The 19,512-nt window shown below is 40.6% G+C and overlaps 1 pseudogene across 1 annotated transcript in view; it reads left to right on the top strand.

Moving 5' to 3' along the window:
* LOC310824154 (cytochrome P450 3A27-like) overlaps nucleotides 1-19,512 on the top strand; it is a 167,437-nt pseudogene that overhangs the window by 7,582 nt on the left and 140,343 nt on the right. The window contains exons 2-4 of the transcript in view: nucleotides 5,249-5,409; nucleotides 8,195-8,414; nucleotides 8,606-8,768. The product of the transcript in view is annotated as a cytochrome P450 3A27-like (transcript). The remainder of the gene's footprint in view (nucleotides 1-5,248; nucleotides 5,410-8,194; nucleotides 8,415-8,605; nucleotides 8,769-19,512) is intronic.

Genomic DNA, 19,512 nt, shown 5'->3' with positions numbered 1-19,512 from the left:
TGAGTTTTGCCCTCTGCGCAGGGATCCCCTTTCAATCATTCACTAGCCATGGCTTCAACTTCACCTCTCACATACTCTTTCGCCTGTGTTTCATGATCTGAAACACAGGTGTCATGACGGGATAAAATAATCACTTCAGCAGACGTGTCCGGGGTTACTCAGAAGAAGCGATTGAACCTGTAAAGATGGGTTACCTTCCGTACTTCTCCACCGAGACATGGACTCTCCTTGCCTTACTCATCTCTCTGATCGGAGTGTAAGAAGTTTTAATAAAAAATATTATTTGTTAGTTAGTTAGTTGTGATAATACATACAAATGATAGTATTGATAATTACAGTTATCTAACAGTTTCAATGATACCTATGACTTGATCGTTTTGCTTTTGTTTCAAGTCAGATTGTTGATTTATATTTATTCTGACCAGGTATGGATACTGGCCATATGGAATATTCAAAAAACTAGGCATTCCTAGTCCTAAACCCATCCCTTTCCTCGGGACGATAATGGGATATAAGAAGGTTTGTAGAGATTAAGCCCATAAACAACAACATTGTAGACTCATCCATGATGTGTGTTGTTGTGGTGAAAGCCATGGGAGCTGAATATGAATTGTTTTACCCAGAAAAATGGGCAATAAAGCTTTTGAACGAAAACGAAAAGAGAGGAGTGAGAGCCGGTCTGTAGTGGAAAAGGGCCATCATAGACTAAGCCACAGTTCAGGTTTATGACAAGCATTTATGAACTGGCTATTTTTTATTTTTATTTTTTTTTTCCCAGGGTGGTTTCACCAATTTTGACACAGAGAGCTTCCAGAAATATGGGAAACTGTGGGGCTGAGTCTGCTAAACTGATCCTGGTTATTGTTAACTATGATGGATATATGTATCTCTCAGTGTCTACAGTATACACTCTTAAACCAGGCGGACACCGTGCGATTTTCACAAACACAGACGATCCAACCGACGAAATGGTCTCATACACCAAGACAAATTATCTGTCTTGATGCAAGTACACTGCCCAAGCAACAATTTCATGCTTCCACATTAATAATTTGAATCTGTTATTGAGCGATTTAAGTTTTAAGCTTTTAAGTATTCTGTAGTATGGTCCCAAACACAACTTGTGCGTTGCCAATGTTTGACAACATCCTGGATTCTCATTGGTTGAGGCTCCTATATTGCCTCTGAGCACGTCTCAAACTGCATGAATAAAGAGGAGCCACGACATGTCCGAATTCAAATCGGAAGTGATTGTGTCTTCCCTCCATGTCATTGAAAGGGCAAAAATGTAATTAAAAAAATAAAGAAAAAAAGGGTTCTAAAAGGATTCTTTGGTTGAATAACTCTTATGGGTTCCATTTGCAGTGCCCTGCGTAAGTAATGGTCCAAGCATTTTTTCTTCTTTTGCATTATGCAAATGTCCAAATTAAGCACTCATGTTCAGTATTTGGTCCCCAATCCTTTGTATGCAAAAGTGCAAAAGTCTGTGACCCATTGACCCAACCAGACGCTGGGTATCTTCTCTGGTAATGCTCTGCCAGACCTATATTGCAGCGATTGTTGTTTGTTTTTTTAGGATGTTTTGCCCTCCTCTTCAGCAAATTAAATGCATGTTCTATAGGATTCTATAGGATTCTCTTTTTGGCCCTGAATAATTTCCTAGTTGCTATGGCAGTATGTTTTGGGTCATTGTCCTGCTGTATGGTGAAATGCCGTCCAATGAGTTTGGAGCAATTAACTTGTACTTGGACTGACAAGATGTTTCTGAACACTTCTGAATTCATCCTCATCAAAGGAGACAAGTGAGCCAGTTACAGTGGAAGCCATACATGCCCAAGCCATAACACCCCCTCCCCCATATTTCACAGATGATGTGGGATGCTGTGGATATTGGGCAGTTCCTTTTTTTCTCCACACTTTACACTTGCCATCACTCTGGTACATGTTTTTCCAGAACTCTGCAGGCTCTTTTAGGTACTTTTTAGCAAACCGTAACCTGACCAGCCTGTTTTTGTGGCCAAGTAGTGGTTTGCACCTTGCAGTGTAGCCTCTGTAGTTCCGCTGGTGAAGTCTTCTGCGGATGGTAGTCTCTGACTCATTGACGCCTACCTCCTGGAGAGTGTTCCTAATCTATGGGGCAGTTTTTTTTATTTTTATTTTTTTATTATGGTGAGCATTCTTTGGTTATCCACGAGAAGTCTTCCTTGCCATTTGCGATTTCTTAGCTCACCAGTGCTTTCTTTCCTTTTAATGAAGTTCCAAACTGTTGATTTTGGTAGGTTTAAGGTTTTGGCTATGTTTCATTTTTTTCTGATATTTCAGCATCATAATGGCTTCCCTGACTTTCAATAACATCTCTTTGGTCCTCATGTTGACAAGACACCAATAGCAGACTGCACAAATTATGTGATGGAACACACCTGACGAACACACCTGTCAAGCCAATTGTCCCATCACTTTAGTGTAGCCTGAAATAGGGGGATTATGCATAAAAATGTTGTAATTTCTGAATGATAAACCAATATATACACAAATAACATCAAATAAAAGATGAGAATCTCTACGTTCTCATTTCAACTCCAAAAAGAAGAAAAAATGCTTCACTGTCCCATTACTTTCGCACGGTACTGTATAACCTTCTGTGGAAAAGGGTTCTACATGGAACCCAAAAGGTTTCTTCAAAGGGAGAGTGGAAGAAGAACCCTTTTTGGTTCTAGGTAGCACTTTTTTTCTAAGAGTGCAGGATCTGTGATGGGTCTGTCTGTCTCTATCTACGGTATATTCGCTTGAATGCCACAGCCTATTTGAGTATTGTTGCTGACCATGTGCATCCCTTCATGGCCACAATTGACCCATCTTCTAATGGCTACTTCCAGCATGATAATGCACCATGTCACAAAGCAAAAGTTGTCTTAAACTGGTTTCATGAACATGACAATGAGTTCAGTGTTCTTCAGTGGCCTTCCCAGGATCTGAATCCAATAGAACACCTTTGGGATGTGATAGAACGGGAGATTCACATCTTGAAAGTGAACCTGAAAAATCTGCAGGAATTGAGTGATGCAATCATGTCATCATGGACCAGAATCTCAAAGGAATGTTTCCAACATCTTGTGGAATCAATGCAACGAAGAATTGAGGCTATCTTTGTTTTTGCTAGTGTGTAGGATCTATGATGGCCGTCAGCCCATCCTGTGTATCATGGACACAGCCATGATCAAAACCATCCTCATCAAGGAATGCAACTCCCTTTTCACTAACAGGAGGGTAATACGCTGAATTGAAGTTGTTGTATGGGGAAAAAAACATAAGGACTCCTTAAATAGATAATATCATTGTTATTATAGCATTATTAATAGTAGGTTAATCTTCCAGTATATAATTATTATTATTTTTCTAGAATATCTATCTCAAAGGGCCTCTGTATGACGCCGTGTTTATCGCTGAGGATGATGCATGGAGACGGATCCGCAGTGTCCTGTCTCCCTCCTTCACCAGTGGGCGGATCAAAGAGGTACAGTCCCATCTCTCCTCTCCTTCTTTCATTCATTCCTTTATACAACACAAATAAATGAATGACTAACAACTCTGATGCGCGCGCGCGTGTGTGTGTGTGTGTGTGTGTGTGTGTGTGTGTGTGTGTGTGTGTGTGTGTGTGTGTGTGTGTGTGTGTGTGAGAGTGTGTGTGTGATTTGTGCTATGTGTATAGTGTGTATTCATTGTTGTTTGTTGTTGTGTGAAGCAGCAACTTTAATTAATTAATCCAAGACAAATTTTCATCCGGGACAATAAAGTATATTTGATCTTATCTTCGATAAGTTCAGTGGTCAGATGACAGAGTATAGAATAATAGTTCATCTTTGGAGTCACTTATTCTTTGACATAATGTATCCTGTATGGATGTATATTCTCAGGCTATATAAACATTAAAATAATTCCTGTTTCAAACATGATATTAATATATGTTTTGCACATATTAATCCACGTATCAATCATGATATTTTTCCATGTATCCTTCCCAACTCAGATGCTCAGGATCATGAAGCAGCACTCTGGTAACTTGGTCAGCAATCTGAAGAAGACGGCTGATAACGATGAGCCCATTGAACTAAAGGAGTGAGTATTTATCTCCGAGACGATAAGGTGAATTTGTAATTTCAGTGAACTCCCCGTTTTATTTTGTAGTTGTGGTTCTGGTAGTCAGAGATTGTGTGGTTGTGTTCCAGGTTCTTTGGACCATACAGTATGGATGTGGTCGTCAGTACTTCATTCAGTGTCGACATCGACTCCCTCCACAACCCCTCCGACCCCTTTGTGACCAACATCAAGAAAATGCTCAAGTTTGACATCTTCAGCCCACTCTTCCTCACAGTCGGTACAACTGCCCCCATATAACTTTCAGTCATTTTGTGCTTAATAAATGAAGCTATTGATTTCATTGATTAGACTGACATGAACCACACTGCCAATGGTTTGCGCTCTACTCATTTGACAAACACATGGGCCCTGTCCAGAACCAACCTCTAGTTCCTAAATGCTGGACACTTGGAGATCTGAGTGGATTGGATACAGAAGTGTCTAGGGATAGAGCCTAGGAGTTGTTTCTGGACAGGGCTGTGCATTGAATAGGATTGGAGTCACGTATCATGGTATTTCCTGTTCCTGTTTGTAACCGTGGCATTTCCTGTCCGTCCAGCATTCTTCCCCTTCATGGGTCCTGTTATGGCAAACAAGGAGGTATCCCTATTCCCTGCCTCGGTCACAGATTTCTTCTACGCTGTCTTTCAGAAGATCAAGTCCAATCGCGTTGCTAGCACCAGGAAGGTATGTAAATATATCTGATCAAATATACGATCTTCAGCCAGTATTGTGTAATACAATTGTAGAGATTTGGTAGCATCTGGTAGTTCTCATGTGATTTTGATCTGACGTAAGCCTGCTTCCAGAGTCGGGTAGATTTCCTGCAGCTGATGATAGACTCGCAGAAAGACAGCAACTCAAAGGGAGAGGAGCAGAGTAAAGGTGCCTGCCTTAAACACACACACACACACACACACACACACACACACACACACACACACACACATCCACACACACACACACACACACACACACACACACACACACACACACACACACACACACACACACACTGTATACTAGCATCTAACACACACACATACAGTACCTGCCTCAAACACCTATACCTACAAACACACCTACCACCCCATTTCTCCCATCATCATAGGATTGAGTGACCATGAGATCTTGTCCCAGGCAATGATGTTCATCTTTGCTGGCTATGAGACCACCAGTAGCTCTCTGTCCTTCCTGGCCTACAATCTGGCAACCAACCCTCACATCATGACCAAGCTGCAGGAGGAGATAGACACTGTGTTTCCCAACAAGGTAACCCCTCTGCAGACTCCTATATAGTACTATTCATGTGGAACAGGTGATAGTGACAGTGACAGTGTGATAGTGACATGATAGTGACAGTGTTTTAGAGGGTACTGATGAGTGTGTAACCCCTGTGCACTGCAGACTCCTACAGATGGTTAGATAGGTGACAGTATTTTGCAGTGTGCTAATGTGTCTGTAGCATCCCTGTGCAGACTTCTGCCCAGTATTATTCATTTGAAACAGGAAGTAGATAGGTGTTGTTGGAATCTTCAGAATAGTTAAAAGGCCAGTACCTGAGGACCTGAGGGATCTACAGGGTATATACCTTAAAAGCATGTCTGACATGCAGTGGTGTGCATGACCATAGAGTGATTTCTAAACTAATACAATTATCTTAAAATAAATTATAAAACTAACAGGTAATCAGTGCAGAGACTTGTGTGATATGTGCTCTCCATCTGACTCGTGCTGCTGCATTTTGTATCATTTGCCAAGAGCTTTCTTTGGTCGACCAGACAGGAGAGTGTTACAGTAATCAAGGTTGCTAGTAATACAAGCATGCATTCGTCTCTCAGTGTCAGCCTGGGAGAGGAAAGGTTGCACCTTTACAGCTGTGTTCTGTAAAGGTCCATGTAATATTCAAGCGTTCTAAAAGCTTCCTAACGGTTGTAATGACTATCTTTAATCGGTAGCGATCAGGGAACAAGATCCCTTATAATAAATCCCTTATGAATAAATATTTCATTTACGAACGCTGTTTTGGTTCGGAAAACACGCTTTTTAAAATGCAGTGTCCTACCTGACATTCGGTTTGCATATAAACATGTTGTGAGTGCCAGGGGTGTTCTAGGGGAGTAGACTGACCTTTCTCTGGTGGCTGCCTCTCCCAATCGTGTGCGCATGTAGAAACACAACAGCTAATGTCCAACACTGCAAGTTAATTTCGGGGGGATATATTATTATTAGGGAGGATGTTGTTGTTTGGACAACTTCAGACAGAATTTCTCCACGATGGCAGATTTCCGGCAAACTTACTTACTCTTCTTTAAGTGATACAAATATGTTTTAGTCACATTCTTGATATGGGTTTCAAAATTAAGATCTGAGTCAATGGTAACACCTTGTTTTTTTGCCTGGTGCTTAGTGTTACTGTAAGTAGTGTCTTTAAGTGTGCAGACAGTTTGACCAGGACAAGGACAAAGAGCATTTTGGCATCAGCATTAATTAATTAATTCTAAGGTCATTAAGAACCTAGTTAATAACTTAACAACATAGTGCTATCTCAGTGCTATGATCGGCACAAAAGCCAGATTGGAACATGTCAAAGGTACAGTTGGGAAGAAGGAGATTATTTAACAGTTTGAACACCTTTTCTTCAAGAATTATTATTTTTTTGCTTAAAAAGGGAAGGTTGGAGATTGGCCTAAAATCACAAAGGACTGAAGAGTCTAAGTTACTTTTCTTCAGGAGGGGTTTCACCATGGTAGTTTTAGGTGCAGATGAACAGACCCCCACTTTGCTGAGCATTTCTGTATGACCACTGCAAAAGAGTTCATAGTGCTTCCATGTGGTGGAAGGTGGGGTAACAAGTCATCAAACACATCTTCAGGTCTTGCCTGAGTGATCCTCCTCACCTAATATTGGTTCTCTTATCTCAGAAGTATGTTGCAAATTCCTCACATTTGTAGGTGGAGAGCAGATCACCAGGTGTCTTGTGGGCGGGATTTATAAGGCTGTCAATCGTTGAAAAGAGCACTGTTTGAGTTGTTATGATTCATTATCAATTTTGAGAAATGATCCCGTCTGTCTCGGCGTTTTTTTATTGCCTTATTAAAAGCAGAAAGATGCTCTCGAAGAATATCAAGGTGGACCTGCAGTTTTTGTCCGCTCAGACTTTCTGCAAATTCTTTTAAATTTGGCCACAGCCTTTTTTAGTTTGACTGGTGCTACAGAGTCGATAGTTGCCCTTAGTTTGGTGTTGAAGCTGGTTGCTAAATCATTATCACAGGAGGAAGCTGTTGATGGTGTACTATTCATATTCATATTCATCATGAAATTCTCATCTGCTCAGCGACATGGCTAGATAAATAATAGAGTGAAAATATATTTTTCCCCACTTCTAATAGACTGACATGCATTCATGTTTAGCCAGGTTTCAGATAAAAACATTACAGTGCAGCTTTCGCTCTGAGATAAGATCAATAAAGGTTTTGCCAGATAGGGACCTAATATTCAAAAGCACCATGGTAATGTTCTCTGGGCTGTTCGGTGCTGCCCGGCCACAGTTAATGGAATGGATACCAAGTTATTCACATTTGAACCACCTGACAGTTTTCTTGTAGTCTGTCGACTGTGATAGGAAATAATAGACTATAGCACATTCAGTATTCCAAGCAGTCAATCCACTAAAAGCAGCCCAGTTTAGTGGCATTTTGACTTCTGATTGATCCTTGTGTACATCTATCATTTACATTGTTCAGTGGAATCTAAATGTATTTTCTTCTAACTATCAAGATAACATTATTTAGCGATTTTTTTGTTTATTCATGTATAACAAAAAAGCAAGACACTATTACACACGTACATTGAAAGTAATGGCGTTCTGTATGCGGGTGTCATGAAATTAGGCTATGCAGATTAGAATAAGTATAGTACTGTGTTCATTTCCCCCCAAAAAAACACAAAAAACTAACAGCTCTTCAGATTTGCGACGAAAAAGAGTTAGTTCTGGGCTACGGCTACGTGAACGACCAATCACTAGTGCTCATGTGAGTGTAATATCCCTGTGCAGGCTCCTATCCAGTACGAGGCTCTGATGCAGATGGACTATCTAGACAGCGTGATCAACGAGTCTCTCAGGTTGTACCCCATCGACTTGAAAGAGTCGCCAAGAAATCTGTTGAGATCAGCGGCATCACCATCCCCAAGGGTATGGTCGTCATGATACCCATCTGGACCTTGCACCGTGACCCCGATGTGTGGGAAGACCCAGAGGAGTTCAAACCAGAGAGGTAATGGGCCACATCTTAACCACAACCACAATATCAATCACAACAGCAACGATAAGAGCAGTGTTCCACAAACAACCATAAAACAAACCTAAATGCGACGACCAAACACAAACAGGTTTCTTCAACCATGTATAACCATCATATTACTGTGATTTAATTGATATGTTCTTTAACCCCTACACCGTGTGTAGGTTCAGTAAGGAGAACAAGGAGAGCATCGACCCATACACCTACATGCCGTTCGGGTTGGGCCCACGGAACTGTATCGGGATGCGATTCACTCTGGTATTGATGAAACTGGCGATGGTGGAGATTCTACAGAGGTTCAACTTCACCGTCTGCAAAGAGACAGAGGTGAGACAAAATAATGATACAATGATTGTAAATATAATTTTGTACCTATGACTTTGTTGCGTTTCTATATGTAGCAGAGGTGATTTTGGAATCACACTCGCGTGATGAGGTAGCCCTGCCTGAGACATGTAAACTGAAGTGTCGCCCTCAGACCTTGAGGATGTCCTCTTGGCTTAATAGTAGCGTTTGTGTCTTCCACATGGGAGACCCGGGTTTGAACCCCCATACTACAATTCTGTACTTGCGTACTGCATGAGTATGTACTCCCCATTTAATTTCCCAGATTGCATTTTTCAGTACTAGGCGCCAATCATCCTCAGTATAGGCTACCTACTAAATGATGGAAGTGTGAGATTTAAAAAAAAGCTATTTGTATTTCTGCAAAACTCCCTCGAGACTTCATAGGGCCATTTTAATGTATGTCGACCCAAGAGAGGTTGTCCAGGAGTTTGAGTTTATTTGAATTTATAGTGCAATGCTACCCGAACGTAACAGTGACACTGTGTTAGGTAACATTCATAGTGTAACGCTGACATCTGTTTTACTCGTTCCTTCATACTTTAACTGTGTGTCAACTCTCACCAGATCCCCATTGAGATGGACCTGTTCCGCTGCCAGGAGTCCAACGACAACCAGCTCAAAGCAGACAGCCAGTGATGAGGATCTGCCCTGCTGCAGGTCTCTCAGTTATTATGTTACACATAGATCTAGGATCAGCCCCAACACTGGCTACTTTCAAAAATGGGAAAAAATTAAAAAAAAGGGCTTCGCTTTTGCCTTAAATTGAAACTAAATTGGCGCTAATAATTGCACTGTGACCCTAAAATGCACTGTGACTTTTATTCTTTTTTTTATGTCTTTTATGCGTTTTTATTCAAATTTTTCTTTCATGCTCTTTCCTTTTTATCTATTTTACGTAAAGCACTTTGAATTGCCTCTGTGTATGAAAAGTGCTATATAAATAAACTTGCCTTGCCTTGCCTTGCCTTGCCTCGCCTCTGGGCTCTGCTGCTACTGTATGCTGCTCTCTTTGTATCTGTCTATTAGTGGAGGTCCAGGACTCGTTGTACAGAGACAGTTGTACAATAAATAGGTGTTAGATTAGATTCAACTTTATTGTCATTGTGCAGAGTACAAGTACAGAGACAACGAAATGCAGTTAGCGTCTAACCAGAAGTGCAAAAAAGCAGAAAAGTGCAATGTGAACAATATATACAGGTAGAGCAGTATAAGCAATATATGAGCAGTATAAGTAGTGCAGTATAAGCAGTATATGAGCAGTATAAGCAGTATATGAGCAGTATAAGTAGTGCAGTATAAGCAATATATGTATTAACAGTAACATTATAAGCAGAATAAATATAGAATGCAGTATGAACAGTATAAGCAGTATATGAGCTGTATAAGTAGTGCAGTTACCAATGTATTGGGTCTATCTATGGGTATCGTAGTGCAGCAGTAGTCAAAATGTACCTGCATTTTATCGGTTGAAGTGCCATCTCATCTGTCATAAGATTTGACTTGTAAAACTGAAAAGTAGGATACAACTAATAGCCTAAATGTATAAACACAGACCACAACCAAAAAACAACATGGGAAAATCGTTTACGCATCCTCTGCAGCAGGAACAGTGCAGAGAAAAAGTATGTACAGTAAACCCCATAACTGAATACACTTCATACGCTTCAGCGCGACACAGAACGCCTATACTGCAACAAAGTAAAAAGATGAGACAGACACGTGTCTTCAATAACTTGCATGTTTAATCAAAATACAAGCATTCGGCACATCGTTAACTTGTAGGAAAGTTTAATCAGGTTTTATCAATTGTATTATTTTAAATGTGAAATAAATAGCATCAGTGCAGAGGCTATAACACACTACAAAAGTCACATTAGATCACGGAAAGTAGGCTAGGCTAATTAACGGAACTATATGAATATACAGCCGGAGCCCAGTCCAGGGTTCTGAAAGCGACAAGTAACAAGTGTGCCCATCAACTGTCTAGATATTAGGCCTATACGTAACATTTAGTCCTCCACTTTATATCACAGGTAGTATAACGTTTAAAATGACTACAAAACAAAAGCAATATAGTCTACAGTGAACGGCGCATTGTCCATTTGTCATACATGTCCAAACAGACCTGCTCACTTGAATAGGAAAGTAGCGCGGCGGTTCGTTGCTTCAGCAAACCTCTCGATGACTTTACTGTTGAAATCCATCTGTCCCTGGATCAATGCATTTTCAATGGAAATCATGTCAAGGCCGTTCAGTCGCTGGTGTCTGTTCTGTTCTGACAGATGTATAATGTCTTTGAATCCAGCCGATGCCCAAATAGTCTCCACCAAAAATCATACATGGGAAACAGAACAGCGCATGTTTCGAGGTGGTAGCGGTTAGCCATCTCTTTTTGTCAAACCATTCCTGTTGGCCCTAAACGTTTTATCTCCAACTTCTCTTCCAAAGGCAATGTACTGAACCGCATGGTCAACAAATAATCTACACGATTCATTGTGAAAACTTTAGCTAGCTAGCATTAGCGATAGACGTACAGTAGATGAACTGAATTGCTTTGTGATTATTTCCTGTCATGTCAGACCACGTTAACGACATTAGCGTTTAATAGTTTTTCGCCACCTGTTGCTAGGCAGAATTCATACCCAATATAATTTGCGTGAGGTTTTCCCTGCTTACGCCAATCACGCTCACGTTGTTCCCCTCGCAACGATGGGGCAGAGTGCTCCGCTGCCCCACAGCAGAAAGACGGGACAGAGAGCGCAGTCCGCACACACTAGTAATTACTAGTAATTAGTAATTACTCCAAAAACAGCACTATACGAATTATGAGTCAAGTTTATTATATTTATACACACCAATTTCACCATTTAATCTATTGTGTATTAAATATAAAAGACTTATTATTATTACTAATAAAAAATAGGACTAATAATTGTTTCGTATTTGTAATGTACTTTATGAGACTTTATGTTTGTAATGTACTTTATAAAGAAAAAAACCCTGTATATCCCCAAATTTGATTCTATGCAATATGTTTTTTCAAATGTTGTATTTGTCTTGTAGGCTACTTTTGTGTAAGCCGTATATTGTGGGTAAAATGCACTATAAATTCAAATGAACTTAAACTTAAATGTGTATTGCAGTGGAATCCTAACTCGAGATCCGCGTGTAAATCGAATCAATTTCCCATTGACATGAATGCAAGATTTACGCGCGCGGATTTGGAGTTAGGATTCCACCCAAAATGCGTTGCTATTGGTATCATTATGACGTTGATATGTACACAGAATTGAGAATGTTCTGCAATAATACACAAAGTTCTTGAACTTTTAGTTTAGTGGCATAACGAGCTAAGACGCAACCTGAACCTGTGCAATCAGTATTACCAGAGTGAGATATAAAGAGATTATAACCGGAAGATTCGGCGCTTAACACAGCCTACTGACTGAGGTAGGCTAATGTAGGCCAGAGATGTAGTATAGTTGACATATAGTATAGATTTATAACACTTGTATTTGTAAATACTTGAGACGGCATAGGCCGACTACCTTTACAGCATTTGGACAAGGGACGCGTAAAAATGTCACTGAGAGATATCTGTCACTAGGAGATGATATTCCCATTAAGTCGAATTCAGCGTTGGATATTTCTATATGCCTAAAAACTCACATCTTTAGAAAGGCCTTCCTTTAGGTCCTGTCCTCTTGTTGTTGTTAGTGTTTTCTTTGTGTTTTTGTTTGTGTGTCTTTTGCACTCAACTGCACAGGATTTGAAATTGTCGGCTACAAATGAAAAACACATTCCAAATAAAATATATTTTTTATTATTATTATGAGAGACCTAAATGCATGAATTGAATTAGGGCTATTTTAATTTTGCCGAGGTCTTCTGCTTATTAGCCTATATGCTCCTACCTGTACCAGGCCGATTCCAGTTAATAAAATGTGCCCATTATATGGCCACTGATATTTGACCTGTTGGCCACAATTGTAGGCTATATTTCAAGGCGTGTCAACAAACATAGCCAGCCAACCCATACTGGAAGCTTTTGCTGACTCTAACATAGGCCTCTGACAGGACCAAGTCACTTCGAACCATTGCATCGAACGCTGATAAGAGTTGTTAGGCAGTGAATTACCATGATAGTCATTCCAAACCCATTATGACGCCAGCCGAACGCACATTATAGATAATAACATTTCTTTGCTGCCAATCGGTGTACTGGTATTTGTTGACTGATTCAGTAGGGCAAACTCAAAGATTGTTATCCCTTTCTCATTTGGGGAATCTTTCTGACATTCCTGTTGCATTATAGTATGGGTGTGTGGAGATTATTTCAATCATTTTTGTTTGTGTTCTATCTACTGTAGGTGCATAAAAACAATGGAGGTGAAAATATATATGAGTATTGAGGATTAAGACAGAGAAGGCAGAGTTTGAGAAAAAGATAGAGGAATATGAGAAACAAAAGAGAAGGGACCAAAAAGTTAGGCAGAGGGAGGAGGAGATCCTGGCCAGAAAGGCAGAAAGACTGCAGGAGGACAGGAATGAGTTCAATAGGGAGAGGGAGGAGATGGACAGTGGGATCAAGATCCTCATGATGGAGATTGAGAAAGAGAAGGAGTCCTCAAAGGAGATACTTAGAAAGGCTGAGAAGGCAGAGGCAGAGTTAAATATGATGAGGAAGGAGAGCGTGAAAATCCAAAGAGACGGACAGAAGGTGGAGCAAGAAATGCTCAGGATGTGGAAGGAGAAGGAGACATTTCTCAAGGCCAAGAAACAGATGGAGAAAGAGATGGAGAAAAATATGGTGGCAGTCAAGAGGAGAGAGGCCCTGGTGATGGAGGCCGAAGAAAGACTTAAACTGAGCAAGGAAAAAGAGAAGGAAGAGCAGGAGAAGGAGACCTCAAAGGAGATGCTTAGAAAGACAGAGAAGGTCGGAGGAGAGTTGCAAATGATAAAGAAGTAGTGGATGAAAATCACAAGAGACGGGCAGAAGGTGGAGCAAGAAATGCTTGGGATGTGGAAGGAGAAGGAGACATTTCTCAAGGCCAAGAAACAGATGGAAAAAGAAATGGAGGCAGTCAAGAGGAGAGAGGCCCTGGTGATGGTGGCTGAAGAAAGAGCGAAACAGAGTCTGGAAAAAGAGAAGCTAGAACAGGAGAGGTAGACATTGAAGAAGGTGAGCATGGTGACGATTAGAGAGATGGTAGAGAACCTATAGACTAAGTAGATGAAGGTGATTGTTGCTAGTTTTACTATAGCATTTAGTCCATGACCTTCAACTCTCAGTTGAATTTGTCCAATTCTTGTCTCACCTTGCACTCCCCTCTGATGTTACTTTTTTAATTTCAGATGAACGATGGCTCCAGATATGCAGATATGCCCCAACCCTCATGTTCTCTGATGGCTCAGCTGGTACACAATCAGGCAAACCAGGGGACGAGCCTTTCTGTCAAAAGCCTTGTTGATGTGGCCCTGGCTGAGAGCGTGTGGGGGTGCAGAGATAAGACAGGGGACTGCACATGCCGACACCGTTAGCCTGGAACCCTCAACACAATTGGCCGCTATTTAGGGATACATAGCAAATCAATTTATATAGTTGTCTTAAGTTCAATAAATTAAGTTGAACATTAAATTAAATTGACTTCCTTTCTCTACCACTGTGACTGCTTGTGGCATTTATTATTATAGAAAGTCTTACTTGTGATGACCGTGATGTATGTAGCTGAAGATGAATGTAGCTATTTATTTTAAGTCGCTCTGGATAAGAGCTTCTGCTAAATTACTCAAACGTAGGCCTAAAGTACATCCGTAAAATAATGTATCCATTTCCTTTTAACCATCTCTAAACCCTAGATGGCAGTATTTACTCTTACACCAGAAACGTGACCAGTTGCACGTGTGGATGCAGAATAAATAGCCCTCCCAGTCTGTTTCTGCAAGGATCTTCTAATTTATGGATTCTCTACATATGTTGAGAGTCTTGTCAAGTCTGAATATGTTAGAGTTGGGGTTTGTCCTCTACCTCCAAATATAAACGAGGACAATCACTTTGTTTTTCATACAGGTACCACTATTGTATGTATTTCTATTATCAAGGTTTCTATTACTTTACCATACTATGAAACTAATTGAATATGTTTTTAAGCGTCCAAAAAGCATTGATACCATTTCCAAGCACTCCAAGAATCATTTTGCGTTGCTGCTACAGCAGCCGCGCAATGTCAACACTTTACACACGCACTGGTGTAGCATGTAACATTAAAATCCATCAACTTCATATCAAACCATTGATGATTGGTGAACTTGTTGGATCAGTTAAGGCCTGTGCCAGAAATCAGTACACACACCAATCACACAATGGGACTATAACAGACACATACAGTGCATTCTGAAAGTATTCAGACCCCTTCACTTTTTCCGCATTATGTTATGTTACAGCCTTATTTTAAAATAGATTAAATTATTAATCTAATCATTAATCTACACACAATACGCAATAATGACAAAGGTGCTTCAACAAAGAACTGAGTAAAGGGTCTGAATACTTATGTAAAGGTGATATTTCAGTTTTTTATTTTGAATAAATTAGCAACAATTTCTAAAAACCTGTTTTCACTTTGTCATCATGGGGTATTGTGTGTCGATTGATGAGGAAAAAAAAATGTTGAATCCATTTTAGAATAAGGCTGTAACATCACAAAATGTGGAAAAAGTTAAAGGGTCTGAATACTTTCCGAGAGCACTGTATTTACATCTTGATTCACAGAATCACGCCTTGTACACACTTGCAAGTGATAGCAACGCCCATCACCTGTCCCAATAAAGAGATGCTCCAAGCGCACCATTTCATCCTTTCCACTCTTCACTCTCTGACTGTCTGAAGTGTACTGTAGTTGTGTTGTTGTAGCTGGCTACACCTCAGCCTATGATTCTCACGGGGCGTTAGATTGTCTCTGATAGAATCCTACGGTTCAGCTCGACATTCAACGACGATTTTCACCTTCTGAGCACCTGTTAACTCTCTGAGCTAGCAGGCTAACCTGTGAGCTCTCAATTCTTTGTTATTGTTGAACCCTAGCTCAACAATAATTCCTCAGGTTATTATTATAACTTGCTAAGTCATATGTGTAGGCTACAGCTAGCACTTGGGACGGTCGGCTAACTAAGTTACTTGTTGTTTCCGGACAGCTGAGAACCTTGGCTAGCTTTGACAAGCTAATATTGAGAAATATTAGCACCCTGTTTGCAGGAGGGTTGGCCAGCTTGTGTTTGTAGCCCTGGGACTACTGAGCACTTTCTAGTTTGACATAATTCCTAGTTAGTTACCTCGTATAATGATCTAGAATATGCCAGTTCTCTCTAGTGTGAGACCAGTGCCATATCTAACTATGCGGGTACCAGTTCCCTGTGGTAGCACGTGGGTGTAGTAATGCTGAGGTGTGCTGATATTGTACCTGCTTGTTGCTTCGTGCGCTGTATCTAAACTAGTCAACTACACTATCTACAACTACACTGTCTATCACAACTAAGTCAACTAATAAACATGGGCTACGCATATCTTAAACATGCCTGTGTCTGTGTGTTTGTGTGTGTGTGTGTGTGTGTGTGTGTGTGTGTTTGCATACATGTGTTTTTTCGGGGATGCATAGAAAGTCTTCCAGCTGTTCCAATGAGAACATCCATCCATAGACCTATGCATTTAATTCTGGTTTGTTTATAACTAAGAGGAAGACACGGTTATCATCAAAAACCACTAGTTATCATCAAAAATGATGGTCACAGTTTGCTAAAAAAAAGTACCTAAAAAGCCTGCAGAGGTCTCGTAAAAATGAAAGTTTGGAGAAAAAAGGATCTGCCCAAGATTTACAGCATACCACCTCATCTGTGAAACATGGTGCAGGGGGTGTTAGGTTTGGGCATGTATAGTTGCCATTAGAACTTGTTAACTTGTCTTAATTGATGATTGTACCTGCTGACGGCAGCAGCAGAATGTATTCTGAAGTGCACAGAAACATCTTGTCTGCTTGAGTGCAAGCAAATGCGTCCAAATGCATTGGATGGTGCCACACCATACAATAAAACAATGCCATAGCCAAAACACTGCCATAGCAACTAGTGGAAAGATCTTGATTGGCCAAGTCAATCTTCAGATTAAAATTCAATTGAACATGCATTACATTTCCCTAATGATAAGAATTTAGGCAAAAAGACCTCAAAACAAACAACAACTGAAGATGGCTGCAGTACAGGCCTAGCAGAGCATCACCAAAGAAGATGCCCAGCGTCTGGTAGGGTTAGTGGGTTGCAGACTTCAGGCAGTTATTGTCCACTAAATACTAGTGGATTGTCCACTAAATACTAAACATGACTGCTTCATATGGACATTTGATAAGTCTGTCCCATTACTTTTGGGTACACTGAAATAGGGGGACTATGCATAAAAAGTGGGGTAATTTTTGAATGGTGAAACCAATGTGTACACATATACCGTCAAATAAAAGCTGAGAATCTCTACTTGTAATAATTGTTTAATTTCAAATCTAAACGTTTGGAGTATAGAGCCGAAAGAACAAAAAATGTTTTGTTGTCCCATTACTTACACAGGCAGGGGTTTGGGAAAGTGAACAACATTTGATGGTGAATACATACTGTATGTCAAACCCCAGCCTGACCACTCCGTTCTTCCACCTCGGCTGGCCGCCTCTAAGAGGATGGAGTGGTTGCGCTAGTTGGTCACGGCTTTTCACTGTCTTGGCACCCCGGTGGTGGAACGAGCTTCCCAGTGCGGTCAGGACTGCAGAGTCACTACCTATCTTCCGCCGTAGATAGAAGACCCATCTCTTCAGGCTACATCTTGACTGTCCCTCCTAAAGACCTCTTCACCTTCCACTACCCACCTGTACAGTACCTCTAATGTAAAGCATTTTTAAAAAGCATTGTGACTACCAATGGCCCATCTGCTAAATGTCAAAAATTTAAATGTAAATGTGGTGAAAATGGGTGAAGTGTCTAGCCCCAAATTTACAAAAAATGGTTAGGGCATAAACCCAATATTTTCATGTTTTATTCATTTTTCCAGAGAACAGATTGGTGTTGAATTGTGGGATATATGAAGGATTGCCCCTTTTAAAAGGCTACCCATTTTTAATTGGCAATTAGGGCACTTGAAATTAGCCAAATAAGCCACCTTTTTGGAGTGGTAGGGTCTCTCTCTGATAACCCCCCCCCCCCCCCCCCCCCCTAAAAAGTACCACATAGGTTCTTGACATCAAAGATGAGCATGGAAATTAACAGGCCATGTAGCAATTAAGCTTATTTTATTTTCTCGTGCATGAGGTTATTCGCAGGTTACCCAAATGTTAACCTCGTCCTCAGGCTATCGCTCACAGCGCATATAAGTCTGGAATAACGACGACTCAAACCTGGCCGTAGGGTGATTACTGATTAAAGTATTTGTTATTATTTGATTTCAGCTAATCACACGGCTGCAAGGTGTAGCTTCTTATCAGAAATGTGTGGAATGTGCTGTGGAAGATGATTGATCCGAGGTAAAGCCAATGGCTATGCCCCGTCCCTGTTTTTGACGCTCTTGCTCTTGGCTTAATGAAAGCCAATGAAGTTTAACGCATTGGTCCAACAGACCTTTCGGGCATTTGGGCGGAAGTGTCTGGGAACGAGACTACTTAAATCTTAACATAATATTAACATAATCTTCAGCAGTACATGCTAAGCACAGTGTATCTATGAGAAGATATTCAGCAGTTTGCTCGTACAAAAGTCCTACAATTCCGAAGCGAGTATAAACCAAGGCAATAATTAATATTAAATACATTTAAATACATTCATAAAGTTCTTCATAACCAACATCAGGGAGATGTGACCAGAGAGGTGGTTGAGTGGATCCTGGCTATAAGGGCACACTCTTGCCAACACACATTCTGGTGTGACATGTGCGATGTCTTATTGATCTATGTTGCTTTGGCTGTCTCCATGTGTGGATCATTGTAATCAGGGGTGGGGCTGGCCTTTTAAACACCTGTGCTTTGTTTCATTCAGGGAAAACAAAGAGATTTTTAACATTTCTTTTAAAGAGACAACACACATTTTCTGCCATGCCTCTGTCAATTGATTTGGCTTTAATCAATGGTTTCTTCTTGATGTTGTGTACATGTTTTCATGCCTATGTCACCTTTCAGAGGAAATCAAGGAACCTATCCAGATCTGATGTCGTATTAGATGAGTCAAACCCTGTCAGAACATAGTTTGCTTTTGCTAGATTCTTTTCTTTTCTTTTGTCTAGTATTGGTATACATGGTCGAAATGATGCACTCATGTTTAGTATTTGGTTGACAATACTTTGTATGCAATAACCGTCTGGGACCCATTGACCCCACCAGGTGCTGGGTATCTTCTCTGGTGATATTCTGCCAGGCCAGCCATCTTTTTGCCAGGTCTTTTTGCCCAAAATCTTACCATCAGAAAATGAAATGCATGTTCAGTAGGATTTAAATCCAAACATTGACATGGCCAGTCAAGGACTTTCCACTTTTTCGCCCTGAAAATCTCCCGAGCTCCAATGGCAGTATGTTTTGGGTCATTGTCTTACTGTATGATGAAGCGCCATCCAATGAATTTGGAAGCATTGCTTTTACTCGACCAGACAAGATATTTCTGTACACTTCAGAATACATTCTGCTGCTACTGTCAGCAGTAACAT

The sequence above is a fragment of the Argentina silus genome (assembly GCF_951799395.1).
Source record: "Argentina silus genome assembly, chromosome: Y".
Lineage (NCBI taxonomy): Eukaryota > Metazoa > Chordata > Actinopteri > Argentiniformes > Argentinidae > Argentina > Argentina silus.
This window is presented reverse-complemented; position numbering and strand designations above follow the sequence as displayed.